Raw genomic sequence first — 25872 nt, forward strand, 5'->3', positions numbered from 1 at the left:
ACCTACTGAGGGTCATGCAGAAACCGTATGGTTTTGATTCAAGAGCCTTATAAAGGCTATACAAAGATCCTGTTAGGACCTTTAAAATTTACCACTATTCTTCCTATTATTGATGAGTACTGATCCATTTCCATCTTCATTGATAGAAATGCTGTTCTACTCATCTTTTCCTGTCCTGTAGACTGGAAGCTTACAAGTATATTTACTAGAATTAGAATTTTTTCTTTTGTGAAAAACACATCTTCATAGCTACTGTAATTAATCCTACCATTAAACATAATTTTACCATATATATATATATGTATATATACATATATATATACATATATATATATATGACAAGTTCATCCATTTTGTTATACAGAGAGGTTTGGCCTATCTCTTACATCTTGACTATTTTCTATAGCATAGTTTAATCAAAACTCTGGAACGTTAACATGTTGCACAGACAAATTCATGTATGTGGATTATCTCCTGATGTTTTGTAATCCTGGAAACAATCAGCCTGACTTGGAGCCATGTATCATGAGTTTGGCCAATAACAATCTGGAAAAATGTTTTATTTCTTAAAGCAGTAAGAAATTATGCACTAATTCGCAGAAAGGTATTAAATGGGAAAATGAAAACTTCAAAGTTAACTCTAATGAGGTAGAAAACAATAACAACTATTTAGAACATGTAGTGAGATAGAAAGAGGTAAATCTAAAATTTACTGATGTAAATTAATTTTGGTTGCAGTGAAGTTCCACAAATTCAGCTGAGGGACATTTTGAGGATGTTTTTTAGCCAAAGTACCCAATCTACCTAACCAGCTCCTATGATTTTCCTCAGTTTACATTTAGAGAGTGACAGAGTCTGAGTTCTCAGATGACTAAAGGAACAGTGAGACAGTGGGAGAGAAAGATTTTTAAAAAATCAGCTAAAAGTACAACTTTTCCTTTGAAAATGTCACATTCCAAACTCAAACAAGGTTTCTAAGAAAGAAATACTTGCTATCAATCATGATATTCTCTGCAAAATGACAAAAATTTGGAAAAACTGGCAATTACCGTAGAAAAACCGTGCAACAAATTCTATTCCAGTGACATTTCTGATATCATATGATGCATACGTTAAAATTTAAATTGTTGTGAATATCAAAAGTGGATGTTTGAAAACATTTCAATGTTTTTAAACAAACTTGTTTATTTTAATGAGAGATAATAGAAAGTGAGCATCGCCTGATGAAGGTTAATATTCAGGAGGATGCCTATATATTTTTCTTTGGGTTCTCCTTATTTAGCTTCTCTAGGATCACTAATTATATATAGGCTCAATGTCCTTTGTTTATGGCTAGAAACCAAATATGAGTGAGTACATCCCATGATCCTCTTTTTGGGTCTCTCTTACCTCACTCAGGATAGTGCTTTCTATTTCAATCCATTTGTATGCAAAATTCAAGAAGTCCTTGTTTTTTACTGCTGAGTAGTACTCTAATATGTATACATTCCATAATTTCTTCATCCATTCTTCCATTCTTCCATTGAAGGGCATCAGGCGATGAAAGGAGACAGAGACAGAGACCCAATTTGGAGCACCTGACAGTAACCTCAAGGTCCAAATCAGGAGCAGAAGGAGAGAGAGCACGAGCATGGAACTCAGGACCGCGAGGGGTGCACCCACACACTGAGACAATGGGGATGTTCTATCGGGAACTCACCAAGGCCAGCTGGCCTGGGTCTGAAAAAACATGGGATAAAACCGGACTTGCTGAACATAGCGGACAATGAGGACTACTGAGAACTCAAGAACAATGGCAGTGGGTTTGATCCTACTGCATGTACTGGCTTTGTGGGAGCCTAGGCAGTTTGGATGCTCACCTTACTAGACCTGGATGGAGGTGGGTGGTCCTTGGACTTCCCAATGTGCAGGGAACCCTGATAGCTCTATTGACTGATTGGGGGAGGGAGAGGGAAATGGGAGGAGGTGGCGGGGAAGAGACAGAAATCTTTAATAAATAAATAAACGGAAAAAAATAGAAAGTGAGCAGATTAGGTAAAAAACGCCTGTGGCTAGTGGATTGGCAAGGGTGAGACACAGACTTCTGGCATTCAGAGAATAAACAGGTCATTCTGCTATTACATTAAAATATAGTAAGCTGCATACTGGTTACAACAAATAAAAATGCATAACTGTATTTCAATTTGTGTGTGCCTCTCCGATCTGCCTCTGTGGAGCTCTATGTTTTAAACATTAGGAGATGTTTCCCTTTTCATTACAGTTCCCAGCCTTTGAAAATTTAAAACAGATAATTTAAGAATATTGACAATAGATTGAAAACAATATATTGAAAATAACATTTTGGAAATAGTTTGTATGTCTTCACAACAACATTATAGAATAAAAGGAATACTTCTTTCCTCTAAACTCTTTTTACCCTCAGAGGAGGAAGTATAAGTACTAGATATCTTTAGTCTACTCCTGGCTCACTCGTAGAATGTAAGTATCTCCACGGTGTAATTATATCATAGTCTCAACAAATAAATAAAAGCTTTTCAAACAATTGAAATGATAGACTGCATTAGCACCAACAGTAAACAGGGGTTCGAGGTTTCACATCCTACCAATGCCTGCTTAATTTATTTTTCTGCATTTTTATTAATTCTTTCATTCATTTTATGTACCAACCACAGTTTCCACTCCCTCCTTCCTACCTGCTCCAACTGCCTAATCTTCCCACCTCCTCCATTCTTTCTTCTGTCAGAAAGGGGCAGACATCCTATGGGCGTAAATAAAGCCTATCTATCACCTTCAGTCAGGTCCAAGCTTCTCCTCTTACCTGAAAACTAGGTACCCATGAGTGATTGAGTTGGGGGCAGGACAGAGGGGGAGAGTAATGAAAGAGATATCTTGATAGATAGGGCCGCTTGCGGGTTAAGGAGAAACCTGCTGCCAGCGAAACACCCAGGATTCCTAATGAATGACCCAGCTAAGATTCTTGGCAATAGTAGAAAAGGTGACTGAACTTGCTTTCTCCAGTAATCAGTTTGGTGACTATTCTAATTGTCAACAAAAGGCCTTTGTTCAGTAATTGATGGAAGCAGATGCAGAGATCCACAAAGACTGGGCAGAATCCAGCTGATGAGAGGAACCAGAGATTGTATAAGCCAGGGGTGTCAAGATCATGAAGGGGAAACCCGCCGCCACAGCTGACCTGAGCTTGTGGGAGTTCATGAACACTGGACTGACAGCTCAGAAAATGGCATGGGACCGACCTGGTCCCTCTGCATGCGGCTGTCAGTTGGATAGCTTAGTCTGTTTGTGGGGCTCCTCACATTGGGATCAGGACCTGTCCCCGGCACCTGAGCTTTTTGGAATCTATTCCCCAGGTTTTGCTACTTTTTTGAGTCATTTGGTTAGAAGTGAGGTGGAATCTTTGTAATTTTGCTTTGCCATTTCCCTGACAACTGAAGATGAGGAGACCTTTTTTTTTTCTCGCATACCTGTTGACTGTTTGTATGTCTTCTTTTCAGAAAAGTCTGTTTGAATCTCTTGCCCATTTTCTGACATTTTCCATGATTTTCTAATACACTGAGGAAAATAAAAGCCCTGTGCTTCCAGCATCGGTGCCTTTTTACCAAACAAGTATTTCCACTGAGAAAAGTTATGGTTGTTACCTTAAATGAGATGTGTTATTTTATTTTCCTTACAATGGAAGGTCTCTACAAGTCCAAAGTCACATACAATTATATACTACAGCGCAGAATAATAGAACACTGCACTAGGATAAATTTTGTGCCCACTTAATTGAAACACTTGCCAAGGAGTAGGGTGAGAGCAATGTATTTCAATCACTCGAAACAATGGATAAATGAGACACATTCCTTCTAAATGGCACATTTTAGCTGTCTGAAAGCCTATTCACAGTTGTGTGTGGTAGCGTAATTTTGCTACTCTGTTTCCTACAATTTTTCCCTTTTCAAGCTGTGCTTTGAAGTTGTTTATTCGTAAAAGCTTTCTTAATACTTAAAAAAATATAAAATATTTTAGATGTAACTTGCATGACTGTAAGTATATATATATACATATGCATATTTGTATATTTGTCTGTATTTCTCATCACATTTATGAAATTTAAACAATAAGTATAATGTCATAGTCATGATTTCATATGTTCAAATAAATTAATTTTTATTTACATATTTTTCATATATGAGTATGAACATGTAACAAAATTATCTATCTAAATCATACTAACTGAATTATTTGTAGCTGCTTTTATTGAGTAATAAAATGCTAGAAAGAACCCCAAGATTCTGTCCAAGAGACATGAATGTTTTTGTTATACTCATATAGTGAAATGTTACTTTAAAAGAAAGCAATAAAAAAATAAATATCTAAATTCTATAGAATAGTAAAAATATCCTCAAAATATGAGCCACTCTCCAATCCAATAACATAATTTAGAATCTAAATATTAAATGTGCTTTTCTGTATATCATATGAATTATGTTTTAGTTGTTTTTTTCATTTACTATGACAAGTTGTTCTGGCAGAAGCAGTGTGTGGGAGAAAAGTTCATTCTGTATCATTTTTCCGAGGGTGCATACCACTAAGGCATAGATTCAACATCAGCAAGAGCTTGAAATATCTATTCCTGTTGCTTTCCAGGTGCAGGAACAGAGACCAATAATGATGGCACTCATACTACTTTATTCTTTTCATGCACTCCAGGATCCCAGGTCAAGGAAAGTTGTCAGTCACTTTGAGTGCGTCTTCCCATCTCAAGCAGCAGAGTCAGGGTAATTCTTCATAGATATGTCCTAAGGTCTGACTCCTAGGGGCTTCAAGATCTCAGTAGTGGAAATGTTAGGTTAATCTTCAGTAACTCAATATATGCAAAACTAACCTATGATATGCAAAACTTGAAATGATTAACTGCTTGAAGCAAGGCAAGAGTGAGATCTGTGGTTGCATAAAATGTGTTCTGATTTTGAGACATATTTGTTAATGTTCATCAAAATGCTACATTTTCTCTTGAAGAATTAGACAGTAAATTACTGGTAAATTTTCTTTCAGAATAAAGGTCTGTACAAACTGGCCAGCTCTGTTTACAAACAAATACACCTTGATTCTCTCTTTTTTTTCCTTATTCACTACCATGTTTGCCAAGCTTTTAGTAAAACTACTGAATTTTCTTGATCAGAGACAGAAAAACGTATTTTTATTTCAATCTAATCAGTAGATTTGAACATACTTTGACTTTTTTTAAGACTTCAAATAACTCTAAATTTATAAGAAAATATCTTTTTCTAATTGCAATCAAGGTAGATATTTCAGAGATAAATCAGAAAGTCAAATACTTGTGAGAAAACTCTGCTTTAAAATAGTATTAATTTTATACTGTTCAAAATTATTTTTCAGTAAACTATTCCTGGCTTATGTATGATTTTTCTACAGTATAAATGAATATTTAATGCAGAGGAAACATTTGTCACATATCATGCCTCCTCAAAATTGAAATAATGATGTCTATGTAAGTGAATTTAATTTATTCTATATTTATAAAGGTGTTACCTTTTTATTTTTCTTTTATGAAGTAACAGTGTAAGTATATTTAAATAAAACAGATGTTGTTTTCAATGTTATTTAAATGATATTTTAAGAACTTTAATAATCAAATAGTATGTGTTTTGTTTTTGTTCTTATTGTTTTTGCTTATTTGTGGTACTAGTAATTGATTAGAGGATCATGTAAGTTTTACTTTTTTTTTTTTTTTTTTTTTTTTCGAGACAGGGTTTCTCTGTGGCTTTGGAGCCTACCCTGGAACTAGCTCTGTATACCAGGCTGGTCTCAAACTCACAGAGATCCGCCTGCCTCTGCCTCCCAAGTACTGGGATTAAAGGCGTGCGCCACCATCGCCCGGCTCATGTAAGTTTTAAGCAAACACACTAGAACAAAGCTATATTATGCTCCCAGTTCCCCCCAAAAATGTGTGTGTTTTAATTACTTTGTTTGTACATCCATAATTAAACTTGTTCATCTTTTAATAGCGAACTCACATTAGAAGTTCAATATTTTCTATTAGCAAACTATGAATTATTATGAAATATGTGACAGAAAGAGCTTAAAAGAAGCATTGATTGCCACTCATGGTTTCAGGAGATTTCAGTAATTCATGAATGGGAAGGCCTGCCATTGTGGCAGGAGTATGTAGTCGCCACTGGGAAAATAATCTCTGAACAGAATACAGAAACTCTTTCATGGTAAGAGTCTAGCTACATCCTTTTAAAATACACTCCGAAGGTGCTGTGGGTAACTATATTTTGTCATTGAAGTTCAGCATCTTCCAAAGCAGTGCCTTCATCTGTGGATAAATATTCAGAAGAGGAGACTGGGAGACACTTTACATTTAAGCCATATTTTTTTCCTTGATTCTAAGAATTCATGGATTTAGGCCAATTTCAAACATTCTCTTTCATAAAATGCATTGCATTCTTTATTTTAATTAGCTTTTGTTTGTGTCTTTGAAAAATTTACATCATTATTTTGAGTCCTGTATTTTATCTTATCCCTCCTTTTAGTGGTGCAGTTTTCAGATTTTTCTGGAACACTATCGTGTGTAAACATGTCAAACTTCCTACAGTAACTGTAATTTCATCTTCTTTCACTATTCTAACATAGTAAGTTACTATCATTAATATGACTATAATTTACTTCACTCACTTGTTTTTATCATCTGTCTCTCATTTCTAGAATGTGGGATGCATGAGGGCAGATAATTTCACCCCTTAATATATGACAATATACCATGCCTCAGTGGAATCACCAAACAAACATCTGTTAAAAATACTATTATGTAACAATTGTGTTAAACTCCTGTTAGGTAGAATTCTTATAGAACATCTTGGCAGACTTTCAGAAATATTATTATGTGTTTACAAATTAAAGCAGCTCTCCTTAATAATAAAAATAATACAGTGGAAAAAAAACTAGCAATCCATTACAAAACTGCCAACATCTTTTTTTTCAGTGTGCTGATTGTGAATTTTTAAAAAATTTATTTATTTAACATTTCCACCTCCTCCCATCCTCCCTTTTCCCTCCCACTCCTCCCACTCCCACTCCCCTCACTCTCCAGTCCTAAGAGAAGTCAGGGTGCTTTGCCTGTGGGAAGTCCAAGGCCCTACCTCTTTCCAGGTCTAGGAAGGTGTGCATTCAAACAGACTAGGCTCCCAAAAAGCCAGTACATGCAATAGAATAAAAATCCAGTGTCATGTCATTATGATTGGCTTCTCAGTCCACTCTCCTTGTCAGCCACTTATGCTTTTGAATACTGTGTCCCTGAATCAGTGATGCTATTTGGAATATTATGGAACTTTTAAAAAGTGGGGCTTTGATGTAGGAAATATGTCATCAAAGATAAACTTTGAGTGTTTATAGCATTGCTTCAAATCTAGTTTAATTTCTTCTTCATTAGTGCTGTTAATGATACAATCTTTCAGTTTTCTGCTCTGGTAGATAGCTGTCATGCTTCCCCATTATTGATGAATTGTTCCTGTGGAACTAAAATACCTTTTCTTCTATAAATGCTTTTTATCATGGTGTTTTTACCAAAGCATCATAAAAACAACTAACTCTTGCATGTAAACATTTAAGAATCTACATACCTAAGTTCCCCAACTGAAATATTTAAACAGATAAACACTTCTGATCTTACAAGTAAATAAGCCATGTTCCATGGAAGTTCAATTTTGTATATAATAATAGAGCAGAATTAAACAAGATAAGGACCTGGCATAATTCTGCCTTGTATAATTTGGATGAAACGTAACTTTGCACCTTCCTGATAAGTTGAAATTGAAATATGAAAAACTCACTTTTCTAGAACTTTGCCTAAATGGATATGTCCTCATTTTGTGTTAGGTTTAAGGATCTGGGGTCTGCTTTTTATATTTTGATGTTTAAACTTAACTATCCGACACTTTCTCCTTAGCCCTTATCACACGTCTAGATGAGAATGAGCACCTGTGAGCATCACATCTTTGAACAGTCTATCATCTCTTCAGCATTTGATACACGTGCTTCCTTCCCCTGTAGGGAAATGTCAAGAATTCAGAGCCATTTTCAAGTTCTTGTCACCTTTGTTATCCAGCAACTGAGGCACCGTCATCTTGTCAGCAATGTCGATCCCTCTTTTACTAACAACATTGAAACTGTCACTTTTGTGACAGACATCTGGTAAAATCCACATACCTGCCATATTTTAGACAAAATGTCTTTAAATCAAGTGCTGGGAAAAGAACCATTCCAAAATGAAGGAATGGACAAAGTGCTGCATCTGTGCCTCAAGAACAGATGCTTGGGGTAGTTGGTCTTGAGAAAAGTGTGGAGCTGGACAGACATTGGAGGCAGGCAGACTGAAATCCGAATGCTCCATAGACTTAGGATGGCTATGCTGATATTAATATCATAGAACAATCAGGCTGATGTTTTTTTTTGTATTGACCTCTAATGCATATGATCTACATAACTACAGCTTATGTTTATCTGTCATTTAATATATCTCACCTGTTTTTACACACATAATAACAAATTCAGCAACCATAACTTGCTGGTAATGTTTTCTTTTCTCTCTATATGAATGACTTCAGGTTCAGCTGATAGCCATTTGTACACAGAAAAAAAGGTAATGATTGTTTATTGAAGGCAGCAACTGAATAGGTAGTATTAGCTTTGAGACATTAAAAAGGAGAGCGTGAAGGAATCTAGAACACTGATACCAACAGGTCTGAAAGGCACCAGCAAGTAGCATCCCTGCGGCATCCCTGCGGCATCCCTGAGGCATCCCTGTGGCATGGTTGGCTTCATCACGGTACACAGACTCAAGGAAATCAAGGCAGTAAGTTCTGTCACCCCACCCTGGTTCTATCTCCTCATTCATGAACCTAGTTGCAAGTAAAAACGTCAGGTTTATTGGTTGGTACATTGACTGCTTCACCCCCTGTCCCAGTCCTACAAGGGTTCAGTCCCAAATAATCACACAGAGGCCTACATTAATTGTATCAGTGAGGCATTCTCATCTTGCTTCCTCTTTGTCTGAGTTGTGACTGCAGGCTGAAGATTTCCTCTTCCTAGAATGCTCCTATTCTGATTACTGCACCTATACTTCCTGCCTGGATACTGGCCAATTGGTATTTTAAAATCTATTTTTTATTTTTATTTTTTTGTTAGTTGACACAGGGTTTCTCTGTGTATGTTTGACTATCATTGAACGCACTCTGTAGACCAGGCTGTCCTTAAATTTAGAGAGACACACCTACATCTGCCTCAACGGTAGTAGGATTAAATTTGTGTGCCATCACACCCAACTATTCTCTTGTTTTTTAATGACTTTTTCTGTTTTTTTTCCTCTCCCAAGCCTACATAGATTTTAAAGACACTGTAAACCATTTAGTGTTTTAATTTCTTCTGAATCTGTCTTTACTATACATCTTTTTCTGCCCATATGAGTCTTTAATTTGCTAACTGATATGACTAGAATTAAAATTGTGGCTCTGATGGCTGGATCCATCCCATTACTTAACTTGTAAGAGTCTAACCTCATGGTGAAGATACTGGCAGGAGCCATGTATGTGGCCACAACTCTAGGGAGTTTTAAGAACTCTGCCACCCCCAAGAGGGATGCTGTCAGCTATTAAAATGCTATTTAAGTGTTTGGTGGTGGGGAACTGCAGGGTTTTTCCAGCTAATACTGAGTCAGGAAGCTTCTCTTAAATAAGATGCACTTGCTTCTAACAAATAGAGCCCACCTCCCAAAAAAAAAAAATTCTGCGACAATCCCTTTGGAGTCAAACTAAATTTCACAGGTGTCACATATCAGATATCATAATACTTTATGATTTATAACAGTAGCAAAATTGCAATTATGAAGTAGCAATGAAAATGGGTTTTATGTTTGGGTGGAACCATAACATAAATAACTGTATTAAAAAAAAAGCATAACATTAGGAAGGTTGAGAACCACTGATTTACAGGATTTTTATATAGCAATATATTTGACAAGAGAAGACAATAACAACTTTCCAGAAAAAAAAAAACTAGATTTACAAATGAGCCACCATCAACAAAACAATATCAAACAAAATAAAGACTTTGCAAATGTCTGTCTCTCTTTCCTTTTTTTTATTTTTTAATATTTTTTATTTATGTGTTTATACACATGTGTACCTATACATAACACATGAGGATGCCCACAGAAGCCAGAAGAGGGCATCAGGTCCCCTAGAACTGCGGTTAAAGGGGCTGTAAGCCCATTAGAGTCTTCTGCACGAGCATCAAGTGTTCTTTTTTTTGTGTGTTTTTTTATTTTTTTAATTTATTTATTTCTTCCCCGCAACCGCTTCCCATTTCCCTCCCCCTCCCCCGATCCTACATGGCTAGTATAATGATACTTGAGTTTATGCTGAATACTTAGTCAGATCTTCAGGACAATAAACAAAATAAAATAAAGAACAGTATTTCTCTAGTGCTAAAGTTTCTAAGATTTTAGCAGACTATCCTTTCAGAGATGAAGGACTATAATAGACATCAGCAAGGGATACTATACCATCAAGGAGAAATCTACTAGTGTAAGCTTTCATCATTACAAATTGAGCTTAAATTGCCAGATGGTTTTGCTATTCTACTGACTCTGCACTTAGGAATATCTGGACACTTTGATTCATGAGTGAAATTTCCAATAAATAAACTTTGAAAATAATGATTGACTGTCCAATCAGTTGAGTAATACTTAAATTATTGACTACCTTTAATGTTTATGGTTCAATAGTACCTTCTAATCATATAATGTGTCTCTCAGAAGCAAATAGATAAGTTGAGTACGTATCATTAATCTAATATGTGGAATTAATTTGTCCCAAAGAAAAAAACGAATTAGACAAAGATTGCCCCCATATATGGTACAGTGATAGTTCAGTCCTCTGGCCCGGAAGTATGCAAATATGATCATAAAAATGTTAGTTTAGTGAGGACTCTTAAACTGTTTGTTTCTAAACTGCTTTCAGTGGTGTTTCTCAGAAGCTCTTGAAGTTCAAGTTTATCATTGACTTTCACTTTTAGTTGTAAAGCTGCTGGAAATTTTTTTGGTCAATGAAGAAAATAGATATTAGCTAGATGAGAGTCAGCAATTTCAATGTATGGTAACAATGAACCGCATTGTAAAGGAAGGGAAAAGGACACTTGAATCGCAGATTACAGACACAGCTTCCTTCTGCATGAATGGAGAAGAAAACTATGTCCCTAGGTTCCCCCAATTAATATTCTCAAATACAGCACCTACTGAAGTTGTCACCCTAACTGATAATAAAAACAGTTCCACACTTGAAAAAAATGAATATCAATACAAAGGACAACATACTTATAGTCATGGTTGCTCATTGAGTGCCCTGTTGTTAGTCTAAGTTATTCCCTAGTGCATTGATGCCACCTCAATAGTGGCATATATAGATTATATATAATGTGTCTTTCAGAAGCACATAGATAAGTTGAGTATATATCATTAGTCTACTATGTAGAATTAATTTGTCCCAAATAAAAAAGAAACAAGACAAAGACTCTCCCTTATAAGCTTACAGTGATAGTTCAGTCCCCTGGCCTGGAACTATCTAAACATGATCACAAAAATGGTAATATAATGAGGACTCATATATAAACATATAAACTATAATCCTAGATGGAGGTAATAACAATTGTTTTTAACGTATAATGTGCCTATTAAGAAAAGGAAACATAGACATATAACATTTTTCTTTGAACTATGTTATTCGAAAAATCTTTTTTTTAAGGGAATTTTTGTAATGCCACCCATTGCTCTTCTGTATAATACTTGCATGGATGACAAGTTATAATACCTCTTTAACTGGAAGGTGACCTTACATGGATATTTGTGTTTTGTTTGTTTTTTTAAAATGTAACTTTAGAAGGTTGAATTTTTGTAATTGTGTATGTATTTATATACATCGGTTTTCTAGATGCCCATCATACATAAATAGCATATAGGTGGTTTTAAAATTGCAACTAGAATTTAGGTGGGTTTTCATTATTTATATTATTATGTGCTTCACAGTCAAGAGCTCACATTGAATATCTATTAACTAATAGTAAGAAAATCCAACAGCCAGGCATGACAGTGCAGGCTTATAATCTTATCACTGGAGAATAGAAGCATAAGGGGTATCTAATTTCTCCTTTGCCTATACAGAGGTTAGTCTGGTCTATGTGACACCTTGCCTCAACAAACAAAGGCAAAATAAAGGAAAACAAGAGAACAAAGCAAATTGATAAGACATTGCAAATTACAGTGCTATTCACGTTTTCCTTTCTTTATAGGACATGTGCTCTTAATGGCGGCTACTTTTTGAGTTCATGAACAAATATATGGAAATCTGTATTTTGAAATAATGTTTTGCTTTTGGTCATAATTTAAGAATTGCAAAGGTGTTTTGCTCATAGTACTGTGTAGAATTGTAGTTGCCTAAAGGAATTTCTTTTAAATTGTGAATACATGTATTTTTTTCCACATCCTCAAAGACCATTACATATGCAGATATTTTTGTCCTTCCAAGCTAATAGACGTATGTCTATGACATTTTAAAAATGATTTTGACTTTCACAAATGTATGAAATAAAAATTTCAAGTTCAAACAAGGTTGTAAATATTAGTCAAATCTTATTGAGAAAAACTATTTTAATAAACACAGCTTTTCTTTAACTCAAGTAATAGCTAAAGGGTTTTTACAAATGTTATTATTTTTAAAGCTAGATTTTGTTCAAAAATCATTTTAAGTAATCTTACTTTTGATCTTTGATCATTTCTAGAAGTGTTTTCTACAACTCATCTTTAATGGTTTTGTGTTGTTACTTTTCCAGAAAAAAAAATAAAAGCAAAACAATAAGCTGATCAATCGAACAGTGTTGAAGGACTTAATAAGTATTCAAAGGGTACTACTTTAGAAATAGAAGAGAAAATATTTTGAACATATGAATTAAAATTATGTCTTAGTTAGGTTTATTATTTCTATGATGAAACACCATGGCATAAATCAACTTGAGGGAAGGTTTTATTTTAGCTTACACTCCAGGTAACAATTTATCACAGAGGAAAGTCAGCATAGGTCTCATATGGAGCAGGAACCGTGAGTCAAGAGAAAAGCACCTTATTGGCTTGCTGTTTATGGCTTTTTCAACCTACTTTCTTATATCAGTTCCAAGATCACCAGTTCAGAAATGGCTCAACTGAAACTAGGCATGGACCCTGCTAAATCCATGACTAATTAAGAAAATGTTCTATAGGCTTTCTGCAGCTCACTATTATGTAGGAATCTGCTCACTTGAGATTTCCTCCTCTCAGGTAACTTTATCCTGTTTCAAGTTGAGACAAAAGTAGCCAGAACAAATCTTATTGGATATTTTGAAAAACTGATTAGGACATTGACATTTTTAATAAATCAGTGTAGTAGAATATATATAAAATGCAACATATACATATACATACACACACAATGTGTACAAGTACATGCTTTTCACTGTTATTATTCAGAAATAAAATTATAGAAAAATCTCAATTTATAAAATGATAAAGTATATACATGCTACTTGAACAAAATCATTTTTATATTAAATACTTACCGGACACTAAAATGAGGTTATTAATTCTGCTAAATCAATGGAATTACAAGGGTTAGCTTTTGCTTTTCAGATCTTTAGCTCCAAAGAGACTGTGCTCAGCAATAAGTCGTATTCATTCCTGTACACCACTGAAGCCTTCCTGCTGACTCACAGTTTCCTAGAAACATATTGACTACTCTGTGGCTCATCAGTTACTATGCACTTTAGCATGCAGGTTAAATGGAGTTTTTGGCAAAACGCTGGAAACCTAAAGAGTTGTTTGAAATGGGTATCATGTGATAAGCACTAAAGTCACTTCTCATTTTGTAAAATACAATTATTTCAGAAAATAACAAGCAGATTCAACATTTATAGAGTCTGATGGATCTTATAGAATTTGATTTATTTTATTAAGTAGAGAATATGTAAATCTATAATATATGATGAGTAGTGATAATAGAAACTACCATAGATAGTCAAATTTACCCTCAACAAGGAGAAAGCAAACACATTGGCTCTTGCCAACGTTGGGAATAGCATTCAGGAATTGCTTCATGTACAAGAATGCATTGCGCCTTATTCCCTTACATAATGTGGGAAGTTGTTAGTCACATTTTCCCATGTGCAATAAGTCAATGCAGCTACTTCCAGTACATGTGTAATATAAACTCCAGGGGAATTGTTGTCCAACAGTATTATGTGAGGAATAATGAAAAACAAATTACATACATGGTAAATACAGGAGTATTTTTCCTTTCAATTACAGCTGATTAAGTCTGATGATGTCTATCTGACCATGGAATGCCAACTGTTTATGAAGTGCTAATATCATTTTCTGATTTTCCTGGGAATGGTTTCATGAATTGTTCTCAAAGGAGACTTGGGAAGATGTCCACATAAAAAGGCAGTTATAATATACTGGATGATGGCAATGAAGTATTGCTTTTAAAAATTTAACATTTACAATTATGGCTATACTAAGCAGTCGTTTGTAAAGATTAATGCTTCAATAGTTATGAATAGACCATAACATTTTTACACACTGCCTTAAACTGTTGGGAGCAAGTAGAATTAGCAGCAAGGAGAGAAAGTAAAAGAAAGTGGCTTCTGAGATCCAATAGCTAAAGACACATAGTGTGCTACGCTCTGATGTTCTGTCCTCTATGCTTAACAAGATTAGAGGTTTGTCCACAAGAAAAGTAAATTTCATTTTATATGTATCCTTTAAATAAAAGCTATGTAAAACTTTATATGATAATAGGGGAGAAGGAACCAGTAGTCATATCATAAGATGCATATCACTCATTTTTGGTTCCTGGATATAGCTACCCATACAGTGTGGAATAATGCATGGGTAGTATCCAAAAATCACTCATTACAGATCTTCATTCATTAGCAATTTATGATGCACTTACTCCTTTAACTTTAATATCTTTTTTATACATTTTCTTACCTCTTTGTACAAAAACCTATCTCCTTGTACTACTTTAGGACATTTTTGTCTGTTTTATTTCATTTTATATTTTATCCACAGTTCTCCCCCCACCTCATCCCCCGCACCTGTACCACAAGACTCCTCCCAATGGGCAAGGTTTCCCATGGGAAATCAACAAAGTTTAGCACATTAAGTTGGGGCAAGGCCAAGCTACTCCCCACTGCATTAAGGCTGAGTATGGCACCCCTCCCTATAGAGAATGGGCTCCAACAAGCTAGCTCATGCACCAGGGATAGATCCTGGTCCTACTGCCAGGCACCTCATAAATAGTCCTAGTTTCACCACTGCCTCTCACATATGGAGGACCTAGTTCTGTCCCACGGATGCTCCGCAGCTGTCGGTTTAGACAGAGTTCCTAAGTTTCCAGGAGTTTGGTTCTCTGATACAAAAACCACACAAAGATGCAACAAAGAAAGTGAGCTACAGACCAATCTCCCTTATGAACACTTGCGCAAAAGTACTCAATAAAATACTTGCAAACTGAATCCAAGAATACATAAAAAAAAAAAATCATCCACCATGAACAAATCCCAGAGATGCAGGGTTGGTTCGACATATGGAAATCTGTCAATGTAATCTACCATATAAAACCACATGATCATCTCATTAGATGCGGAAAAAACCTTCAAGAAAATCCAAGACCCCTCCCTTAATGATGAAGGTCTTGTAGAGATCAGAGATACAAGGAACATATTTAAACATATTAAAAAGCAATTTAAGAAAATCAAAAGCTACCATCAAATTAAATGGAGAGACACACAAAACAATTCCATTAAAATCAGGAACAAGACAAGGTTGTCCACTGTCCCCTTATCTATTCAATATAGTACTTTAAATTCTAGCTAGAGCAATAAGACAACAAATGGAGATCAAGGGGATATGAATTGCAGAGGAAAAATCAGACTATTCCTATTTTCAGATGATATAATAGTATACATATGTGACCCCCAAAACTCTACTTGGAACTTCCACAGTTCATTTTTGTCTTTTTAATTTTGTATTCTACTCATTATTCAACGTCCTGTCTATCATAAATTATAACCTTACAAAGTGAATTAAATTTCTCATAGTTGAGGGAATAGGACACATGCAAAAAAGCCATGAAGTTTGGCTCATGCTTGCAACCAAATACTGGCAAGACTGAAGAAGGATGACAGTGATTGACATCAGTGTGCATAGGGAGACCTTGTCTTAAAAATTAATAGATATTAACTAAACAAACAAAGGCATCACCACAACCATAATTCTGATGGCTACTACAAACAACAACAACAAATACATACAGTACAGTATGTCAGTATTGTTATTTTGTACTTTTCACTTTAAGTGTTATGTAAAAAAAAAGTGATGATGCATGCAGTGACTCGAGATGTAACTGTAACTTTATTTGGCTTTTTAAGATTAAATTTCACAAAAGGAGGTGAAAATATTGTTGGGCAGCAAGCCAGGAAAAGTGACAAATAACTGTGTTAATTTTAGGATCATTATTTTAAAATGCACAAGACCTGAATATTGTATTCAGTAAATGACATAGAAGAAATGCAAAACCTTACAAAGGATTTAACAGAAATAAACAAAACCATGTATCATTGCTGCATATTTTTAGAATTGTAAAAACTTCTTGAAATGATGTAGAATGTTCAAATATTTTTGAGTAAAATAAAATATCGAAGGCAATTTCTTAAAAAGTGATATTTATATTTTTCTAAAGCTCTGAAAAGCTTCTATAAAATTAATGAAAGTGGGCTTCTAAAGTGGTAGCCTGTAAAAGGAAGGCAATTAATTTCTCAATAATAATTGTAAAAGTGATGCAATTGCCAATACCTTTTATTTTTATGCACTTTACGGCATTTAGTATCAGATAATTTGGAATACATCTTCAGTGACTGCAAATGCATTGAGTGAAAGGGTTGAGAGATGTACCTTCCCCTCTTGTGGACCCTTAATAATGGAATTTTCCTGTATTGGGAACATGGGGGAACCCATCTTGCCTGTCCTGTTTCCAGGATGGGTGCGAACACTGCAGGGAGGGCAAGTATGAACATAGCCAACCAAAACTGCAATTTTGATTCATAATAAGAAAAGATGAATCAGTTTTTAACCTTTGACAAACCATACCTTGTTTATTGCCTTTGTCCTATGTTCTGATAGGAGACACTTTACTAGGCTTTGCGTTAATGAACCAATTTCAGGAACTTCTGCAGAGTTCCGCAAGTGACACTTTATACAGGAGGCCACGGGTTGCTAAGAGCTGGCTTCATTTTTAAGAGACCACAGCTTCTGACTGAAAAGGTGTTTATAATTAGGTATAATAGTTTCATGGCCTGTCTCTCTGTTGCTTTATTTATAGACATGAATTATCACCCCACCCTGAATGTTACTTGCATCCACGGAAAGCACTGTTATTGTTGGTACCTTGAATCAAAAACTTCACTCTTTCACTACGTTTTTTTTCCTATTTCTCAAAACATATTACATATATTGAATCTTTTTATTCAGAAACATATTTATATCATGTTTAAACAGATAGAAATTTTTAATGCTCTGCAAGCCATCATTTCTATTAAAAATGACATATTGTACAAAGATTAATGATCTTGCTGAATTCTTTTTATTTTTGGTTTGTATTATACTTACTTGTTTTAAAACACACATCTGCACAAGTATACACACACACACACAAACACACACACACACACACACACACACACACAGATAGTTGTATTCCAACTAATCAAATTTAGGGCTCCTATGATAAAAATCACTCCAACGTTCTTTTCTATACCTTCTTATTCTTGTCATACTCTGCACAAGCTATACTTGATAATATATATATCTAAATTGTTTTCAGTTCTATTTAATTGAATATAGTTCCTTTAACTTCCTTTCAGCATTGATTTTACTAAATGTAAGATACAACTTTTGTGTTATGGTTAAAAAAAGAGTAGACAGAAGTAAAAATGGTTAAATACATTATTTATGGCACAAAACCAAGTTCCACAAAAGGTGTTCTAGTTACTCCGTAGCCTGGCTGAGGTACATACATGAATGGTCTCAACAGAAAGCTCCAATGGGTTCATAGCTTCCTGCACTGTTAACATGCTAAAGATTGTGTTCTAATTTTGCCACCAAAAAAAGCATTTAATTATTAATGTATTTTACATATTTGTATAATTTAATTTCAATTAATATTTGAATTTAAATAAATGTAAAATAAATATATTCAGTTCAATGTAAGCCTCAATCTCTGTAAGTTCATATGTGCAACAGTCCTATGGATTTAGAGGGCCTTGTTTTCTTGATGTTCTCATGGCCTCTGAACTTAAACATTTTTGCTTCCTTTTACACTTGGTTGCCTAAGAAGAGGGGAGTGATTTGATGAAGACATCCTATTTAGGAAAGAGTGTTTCATGTTCTCTCATTCTCTGCATACTTTCTAATTGTAGGTCTCTGCATTTTTGTTATGCTACAGGAAGAAGCTTTTCTGATAATTGCTGAACAATGCACTGATTTATGAGTATAGCACAATGTCATTAGGAATCATTTCTTTGCTCTGTTTTGTGTGTTTTGTTTTTAAAACAGTAGTTTTTGATTATGAACTAGGTTCATGTAATACCTATTTTCTGGTTTGGGGTTACCCTAGCAGTGTCAGGTATGTGTTCTATCTTGTGGAGTGGACCCAAAGCAACGTAAGGCATGGACTGACTACCCTCACAAGTTTTGTGCCACCACTGTCTTTGCTATCTTTCAGGCAGGACATCATTATAGACCACTGGTTTTGTTAGTGGCTTGGTGTTTATTTTTTCTCTTTTGGTGGCATGCAGAGTATCTTTCTGTACCAACAATACCAGAAAGTATGGGTAAAGACTCTTTGTAGTAACCAGCTTAACATCTCATTGCTCAATATATAGATGTTGTCTTCAACAATGAGTTCTTGCTGTCAGTTTGTGGAGAGCAGCCTATTTTCTTGACAATATTCTATGTTATTTGGGGATTCCTATGGGACTGTTTTTTTGTCAGCAACTCAAGTAGATGTAACCCAATTCTGCTGCTGGAAGCTTTATTTGGTGAGAAGTTATGACCAGTTAAGTTTCTGTGGCCTCCATTATTTTGAAATTTCATTTATATTGACTTTATATATGTATATATTTTAGTAAGTTTCTATTGCAGCTTCAGAGGCCTGTCTGATTAGAGAGAGGTCTCAAGTCTGCCCTTACAAAATGCTACCAAATGCATGACCTAACTCTTGTCAACTGGAGAGAAGTAAAGAATTCTTCCAGAGATGAAATATATCCCAAACTACTGGGATTCCATACAACCCTCAGGGTCAAGTGATTGTCAAAATCCATCACCAATATCTCCAAGAGGTACTTATAAAACAAAAGGGGGTGAAGCCTCCCATATCTACAACTTCAGAAGGCATTGTTAACCATCACTATTTTAAAATAGATTTCAGAAATATTGGGGACCCCTACCAATGAGGCCCTGCCTAAAAATTAGGTGGAAAGATCCCCTCATTAACCAATGGAGGGGCCCAGATACCTTGTTGACACAGGACTGAGGATATGGATGCAACTTCCCAAACTGAGGGGAAACGCCTATATTGCTATCTGCTCATAACTTAAAATTTCTCCCTTCCCCTAAGAATAATGGGGAAGACTAAGATGACTAATAAAGGAAGACAGAGAGCACGGTGGACAAACCTTAAATTCAAACACAAGAAAAGAAAAATAACCACTGCCCAAAGGAAATTAACCATTGAGGAGAGAGCGTTTCCTGTTTATCCATTTCAGACAGCCCTCCAGGTGACAATCATGGTTCAGGCAGTATGCCACCACCAACCATAGAAGGTCACATGGATCCTGTCAAGCACCGGCACTGGAGGGATCCTAAACCAGACTTCTCAGATAGTGACACCCTGTAGGTGGTGGCTGACATGATGTTTGACCTCTCTTATTTGGATCATGGGAGCTGGGTTATGGGAGACTGGCTTCAGTGGATCAAAGGGAGACTTAAATGTGGAGGTTCTCGGAGGTGCACCACACCCTAGGCATCTTACCCTAATGAGCCTGGCTGTTTTCATGTCCTTAGGAAACATGTCCTTCTGCAGATATCCTTTTACGTATTTCCAAGAAGCAACCGGACTGCCTCCATTATTAGAAACTCTGTGTGTGTGTGTGGGGGGGGGGTGGTGTTCCTGATTACTATTGTTCTTCATGGGTATGTGAGCAGACTGGGCTGGACATAATTAGGAAAGACAGATACTGCATTATGTTATTTAGAAAAGTCTTTGGATTCTTTAGCAAGGGTTACCATACAAAATAGGAAAGATTTGGATGAGTTAAGAAAAGATATTGGTGCATTTAAGTCAAGGACTCCATATGATACCCGGTTTAATTGGTCCCTATGGCTTACCACACTTATCTCTTCCCTAACTGGGTTTATGGCTATTTGCTTACTGCTCTGTCTTTTTGGCCCATGCATTTTCCAAAAGCTGAAACAAGCATTCCAAAAGCAGATACAATAGGTGCATGGCACTTAGAGTACATTATGATAGGCTCAATACATCTCACCCCAAGGATAATCTCTCAGTTTGAGGGTGTCAAGGCCAAAACCCCGGATGGGGTATTTCTAGCTTGGTGAGAGGGGAAGAGGGTGGGATATAAAAAGGGGGGGTGTTGGGCCAAAATTATATCAGGTACTGTAACTCAAAGCCTATAGGACAGAGAAAAGACTGGTTCCAGTTTGAGTGAGGATGAGGCAGCAGAAACTAGGTAGATGCCCCTCCATTCAGAGGGAGGGTTTGGCTGGGTCTCATTGGCTGGAGGTACCCCCACATCACACACACATGTCACTTAAGCTATATAAGCTGATGCTCACAGTAATAAATTGAGTTCCTTCTTGACTGGACTCCCTATAGTGTCAAATTGTCCTGCCTAGTGGGGCTGTGGGAATAGGTAGATAGCGCACTCACCTTTACCTGGGGAATAAGGAGGCCAAGCAAAGACTATGAGAGTATGGAGGCTCAAGAAGCCTGGTGACTGGAGGCTCAAAGACGCCTGCAGGTACTGGTATAAAAATAGACATATGGACCAATGGAATGAAATTGAAGACCCTGACATTAAACCTCTCACCCATGAACACCTGATTTTTTTACAAAGAAGCCAAAACTGTACAAGAGAGTAAACTTCTTTATTATAGCCAATCTTTAATTTTCTTTTTATATCAATATATATCGGTATATATATGTAGATAAAGCCTATAACAGTAAAATAAGACAAGCAAGAATACATACTGTACAAATTACAACCACAGCATTTTGTGTTCTGCCAGTTTGCATAACGCTTTAATAAGGTTTTGTTCTAGTCTCTTATGCATAATGGCAACTTAATTCCAATGTACATGATTAAAGCTGTATCCTTAAAGGCTCTTTAGTGTATTGCAGAAGTTTTACAAAACTGTTGTGAGCTGTTTTATGAACTTTTTTACTTCAGCATTTTCAGCTGATGACTCATCAGTTTTCCATTACATATTCGTTTTTTAAATTTTTATATGGAGTCAGGCTTTTATTTCTGCTGTTTTTATTATACCATGTTCTTAAAATGAGAAGGAAATAATAGAATCTATTTGGTTGCACCAAGAATATTTGGTTTCTAATTTATAAGAATCTGCCAAGTCCTGATGCATTCCCTGGGTTACCAACAAAATTACGTATTATCACTGGTAAAGCAAATCATAGTCTCAATAATACACAAGCACAAATCCATCAGAAAGCTAAAATGAAAAAGACTTTTAGTAACACACACACGCACATACATTGGACTCATCACTTGTGGAAACAAAGAAATGATTGTAATGCATCTTGCTGTAAGTAGAAGCATCTTATTTTCTCCAAGTAAGAAGTTGCTTACAGGAGCATAAACAATAAAACCTTGATATAAAAGCTCCAGAAATAGATTTGATCATAATTATTAAAAGTAACCATGTCCTAAGATCCAAATTTACAGTTCTTTTATATTTAGATGCCTTTCCTAATGGTCAAATTTCCACTCAACAAATAAAACAATGATTTTAGACTGATTTACAATTTAAAATTGTACCAAATTAAAAATCATCTATATTTATTTTATACTATTCTGATGGAGGAAGGTCATTGGTTAAGTAATAAAGAAACTGCTTGGCCTCATAGGTTAAAACATAGGTGGGAGGAGTAAACAGAACACAATGCTGGGAGGAAGAGGAAGTGAGCTCAGAGACGCCATGCTCCCTTCTCCCAGGCAGACAAGATAGCTCTGCTCTCTGAGGCAAACGCATGAAACTCAGACCCAGGATGGACATAGGCTAGAATCTTTCCCCGTAAGACTTATCTACACAGATTATTCGAGATGGGTTGACCGGAATATGAGAATTAGCCTGTAAGGGCTAGAGTTAATGGGCCAAGCAGGGTTTAAAAGAATACAGTTTGTGTGTTGTTATTTCAGTGCATAAGCTAGCCAGGCGTCCGGGGTGCCGGGGATGCAGCCATGCTGCTCCTATTACAACACTATTCTATAACAGAATATCACAAACTTTGTAGATTAAAACAATCCATTTACCTTCTTGAAGTTGTTTTTCAGGTCACTGAAAACATATCACTTAAATGCATCCTTGTAGAATGGGAGTAAGTGAATGCACTTAGTCTGCTTTATAGGGGAAGGGTTTCTTAAAGCTCAGAGAGGTCACTGTTTAAGTGTTTCTTGATTGAATTCAGTTTCTAGAGTATATTAAAATGATGATTTTATTTTTCTCAGATCATGTGACCACCCAAATTCTAGAAAAGTACTAGAAATCTCTGTACTTTTAGCAATGGAGACAATCTAATATGGTGGACGATTACTTGAACGACTATATATACACACCTTTGCCTATATATTAAAAATGTTATTCCAAACCTTGATGGGCAGTGATGTAATATTTGTAGATAATTAAGTCATTAAGGTTAAATTCCTATGCTTTATGTTTTTTTTATCTCTATAATGAATAGGTGGTTCTTTGTTAGCCCTGCTTTGTATTTCTTCATATGAGAATATAATAATGAGGCCATCTTTAACTCAGAGAAAGAGCACTTAACTGGCAAATAAATTCAAATTTGTAGAACAGCAAATAGCCAGGAAAAGCTAATGTAAGTATGAATAAAGAAGAGAGACCACATTTGCCATACATGTCAAGTTATACTGTATTAATATACTAATCAAAGGTGTTACAGTATTGGGATAGTCAGAAGACTAGGTAATGCAATAGATGAAACAAAATGAAAGATGCATCTGTTCAAATAAAGTCACCTGAACCGTGACAAAGAGGCCAGTGAAGCATAAAGAATGAAGGTTATTTTATGTAGCAACAACTAGTAGAAGAGTAACTGTATTGATACACATACACCCTAAAACAAAACAGAACAACAGAAAACAAAAATCAAAACCACAGAAATAAGTCTCTTTATATAATTTTAAGGCCTGAAAGCATAATTTTTAAGAAGTCATCAGGCATGAAATAAGAAAGTAGAGATTTCCTGCAAAGCTTAATCCTCTAAGGCCATTCAAGTGATCTTGGATGAATGAGTATGATTTCATGTGTATGCTTTAAATATAATATGTGTTATTTAAAATGATACAGTATGATTATTATTTCTTAAAATTATTTGTATTCTTAATTTTAAAATATTATTTTAATGATATTAAATGTTAATTAATTTTAACTTATATTTTAAATACACTTAAAAAGAGAGAAAATAAGACAGGGTAAGAAAAATTTTCAAAATTGAAAAAATGTTAACGAATTTGCAACCAACATTAAGATTACTTAAAAATCAAGAAAATAACTTGAAAGCTTTGAGATACACTTAAATTCACACGTCAGCAAAGAACTAAATAGAAAACATAATCTCATAAAACTTTTCTAGGTCTTATTATAAATTCTTAAATTCTAACAAAAATGAGAAGGCTGGTATTGCAGTGCATATCATTATAATGTGGAGACAGCCCCTCTTCTCCATAGTGAATAATACAACAATAAACAACAAGCAAGTGAGAAGATACACACAATAACAACAATATCACACAACATGAGATAATCATGTTTTGATAAGAATAGTGCTAAGTTCAACTGAGAACTATTGCAGCAAAACATCTATGATAGCATCAAACACCAGCAACTCCTATCCATTCCTCATGAACACAATGGTGCAGATATATTTAAAGAGAGTTTAGCCAAGTCATCAGTATAAAACTGTTGCACTATTGCAAACTAATATTCCCACAAATGCTATGCAGTTGTATAATAATTCTCAAAAAACATTGAAAAAATAAGCTTTCCTTTATCAGATGAGTAGATAAACAGCATGTATTGTTCTTTATCCAAATAAGGTCATCAATACAGCATTCCAAGGAACATACCTTGTAAGGCCCTTTGTTAGAGAGAGTCCCCTTCTCACTTTCTAATCACATTCTCTTCTATTAATCATTAATGGTTTACAGTATATTCAATTAAATGAGTGATACAAATAAAATTTATGTAGATTTCAATAGTTATAATTTCTGAAATACCTATAATAAATGAATCAGTATTCTAGACATATACAACCATGGGGATAAAGTTTTGAATGAATTTTATTAAGAAAAATGATGGCTCTCTCTCTCTCTCTCTCTCTCTATATATATATATATATATATATATATATATATATATATGCTGTATTGATGACCTTATTTGTCCTAACACTTTAATAATTTTAAATTCTAAAACACAATGAATTCTTTGGATATGTGCACATTATTATTAAATGCTAACAGTTGCCCCCCAGATTACAAACATATTAGTATTCGAAATATACTAAGAAATACTAAATGCTAAAAGTAGATGCCTTGATGTTTATTCTTTTACAAAATAAAATATTCAAGATTAAATAATAGCAAAACCTCTGCTCTGGATCTCTAGCTACTTTTGTTATTCATTAAATTCTATATCTTGAACAATTTAAAAAACATAATTAATTTTTTTAGTAACTTCCCATTTATTTGTATTGAGATATAGGTTTCATGATATAAATCCATACATCTTAAGTGTATATAGTGGTAAATATCTATATTAGAGTGAGATTTGAGTCTCACACTACCTTTGACTGGTGGCCTGAAACCAGTTTGGAACTTAAACCAGGCTGAACTCAATCAAAAGTTCAGCTGCCTCTGCTTCCTAAGTGCCTTCTTTAAGAGTGTGTGACATCATGCCAAACTACATTGTCTACTTAATGAAATCCTCATGACAATTCAATATTTATAAAATATATTTGTAAAGATTCGACTACTGATATTTTATGGAATGAGGGTAAAATAAAAAATTTCATTTTATAATCTGCAGCATTATATTATCAACTAACCCTGACTTATTGAGTCATTTTTCTGACAATGATATATTAGTTGGAAGTTACTTATGTACAGAAAAGACCTAAATGCAGATCAGATTTACAAAATATTTATCCAGTATTTCATGACCTGGTGCCCTTAAAAACCCAATGGTCGTTACTGAAGGAATATGGAAATGCTAACAATTTCTTTAACAATAAAACATAAACACAATATGCACATCCTATTTTAAACAGCTATATTTAACCTATGCATATTAAAAAATAATTATACTCACAGACCTAATTAGTATCTTTCTCAAAAATATTTTTCAGTGTTTTCCCTGGAGTAAAA

The sequence above is a fragment of the Microtus oregoni genome, unplaced genomic scaffold (genome assembly GCF_018167655.1).
Source record: "Microtus oregoni isolate MIOR12 unplaced genomic scaffold, Mior012 000021F_ref0000039, whole genome shotgun sequence".
Classification (NCBI taxonomy): domain Eukaryota; kingdom Metazoa; phylum Chordata; class Mammalia; order Rodentia; family Cricetidae; genus Microtus; species Microtus oregoni.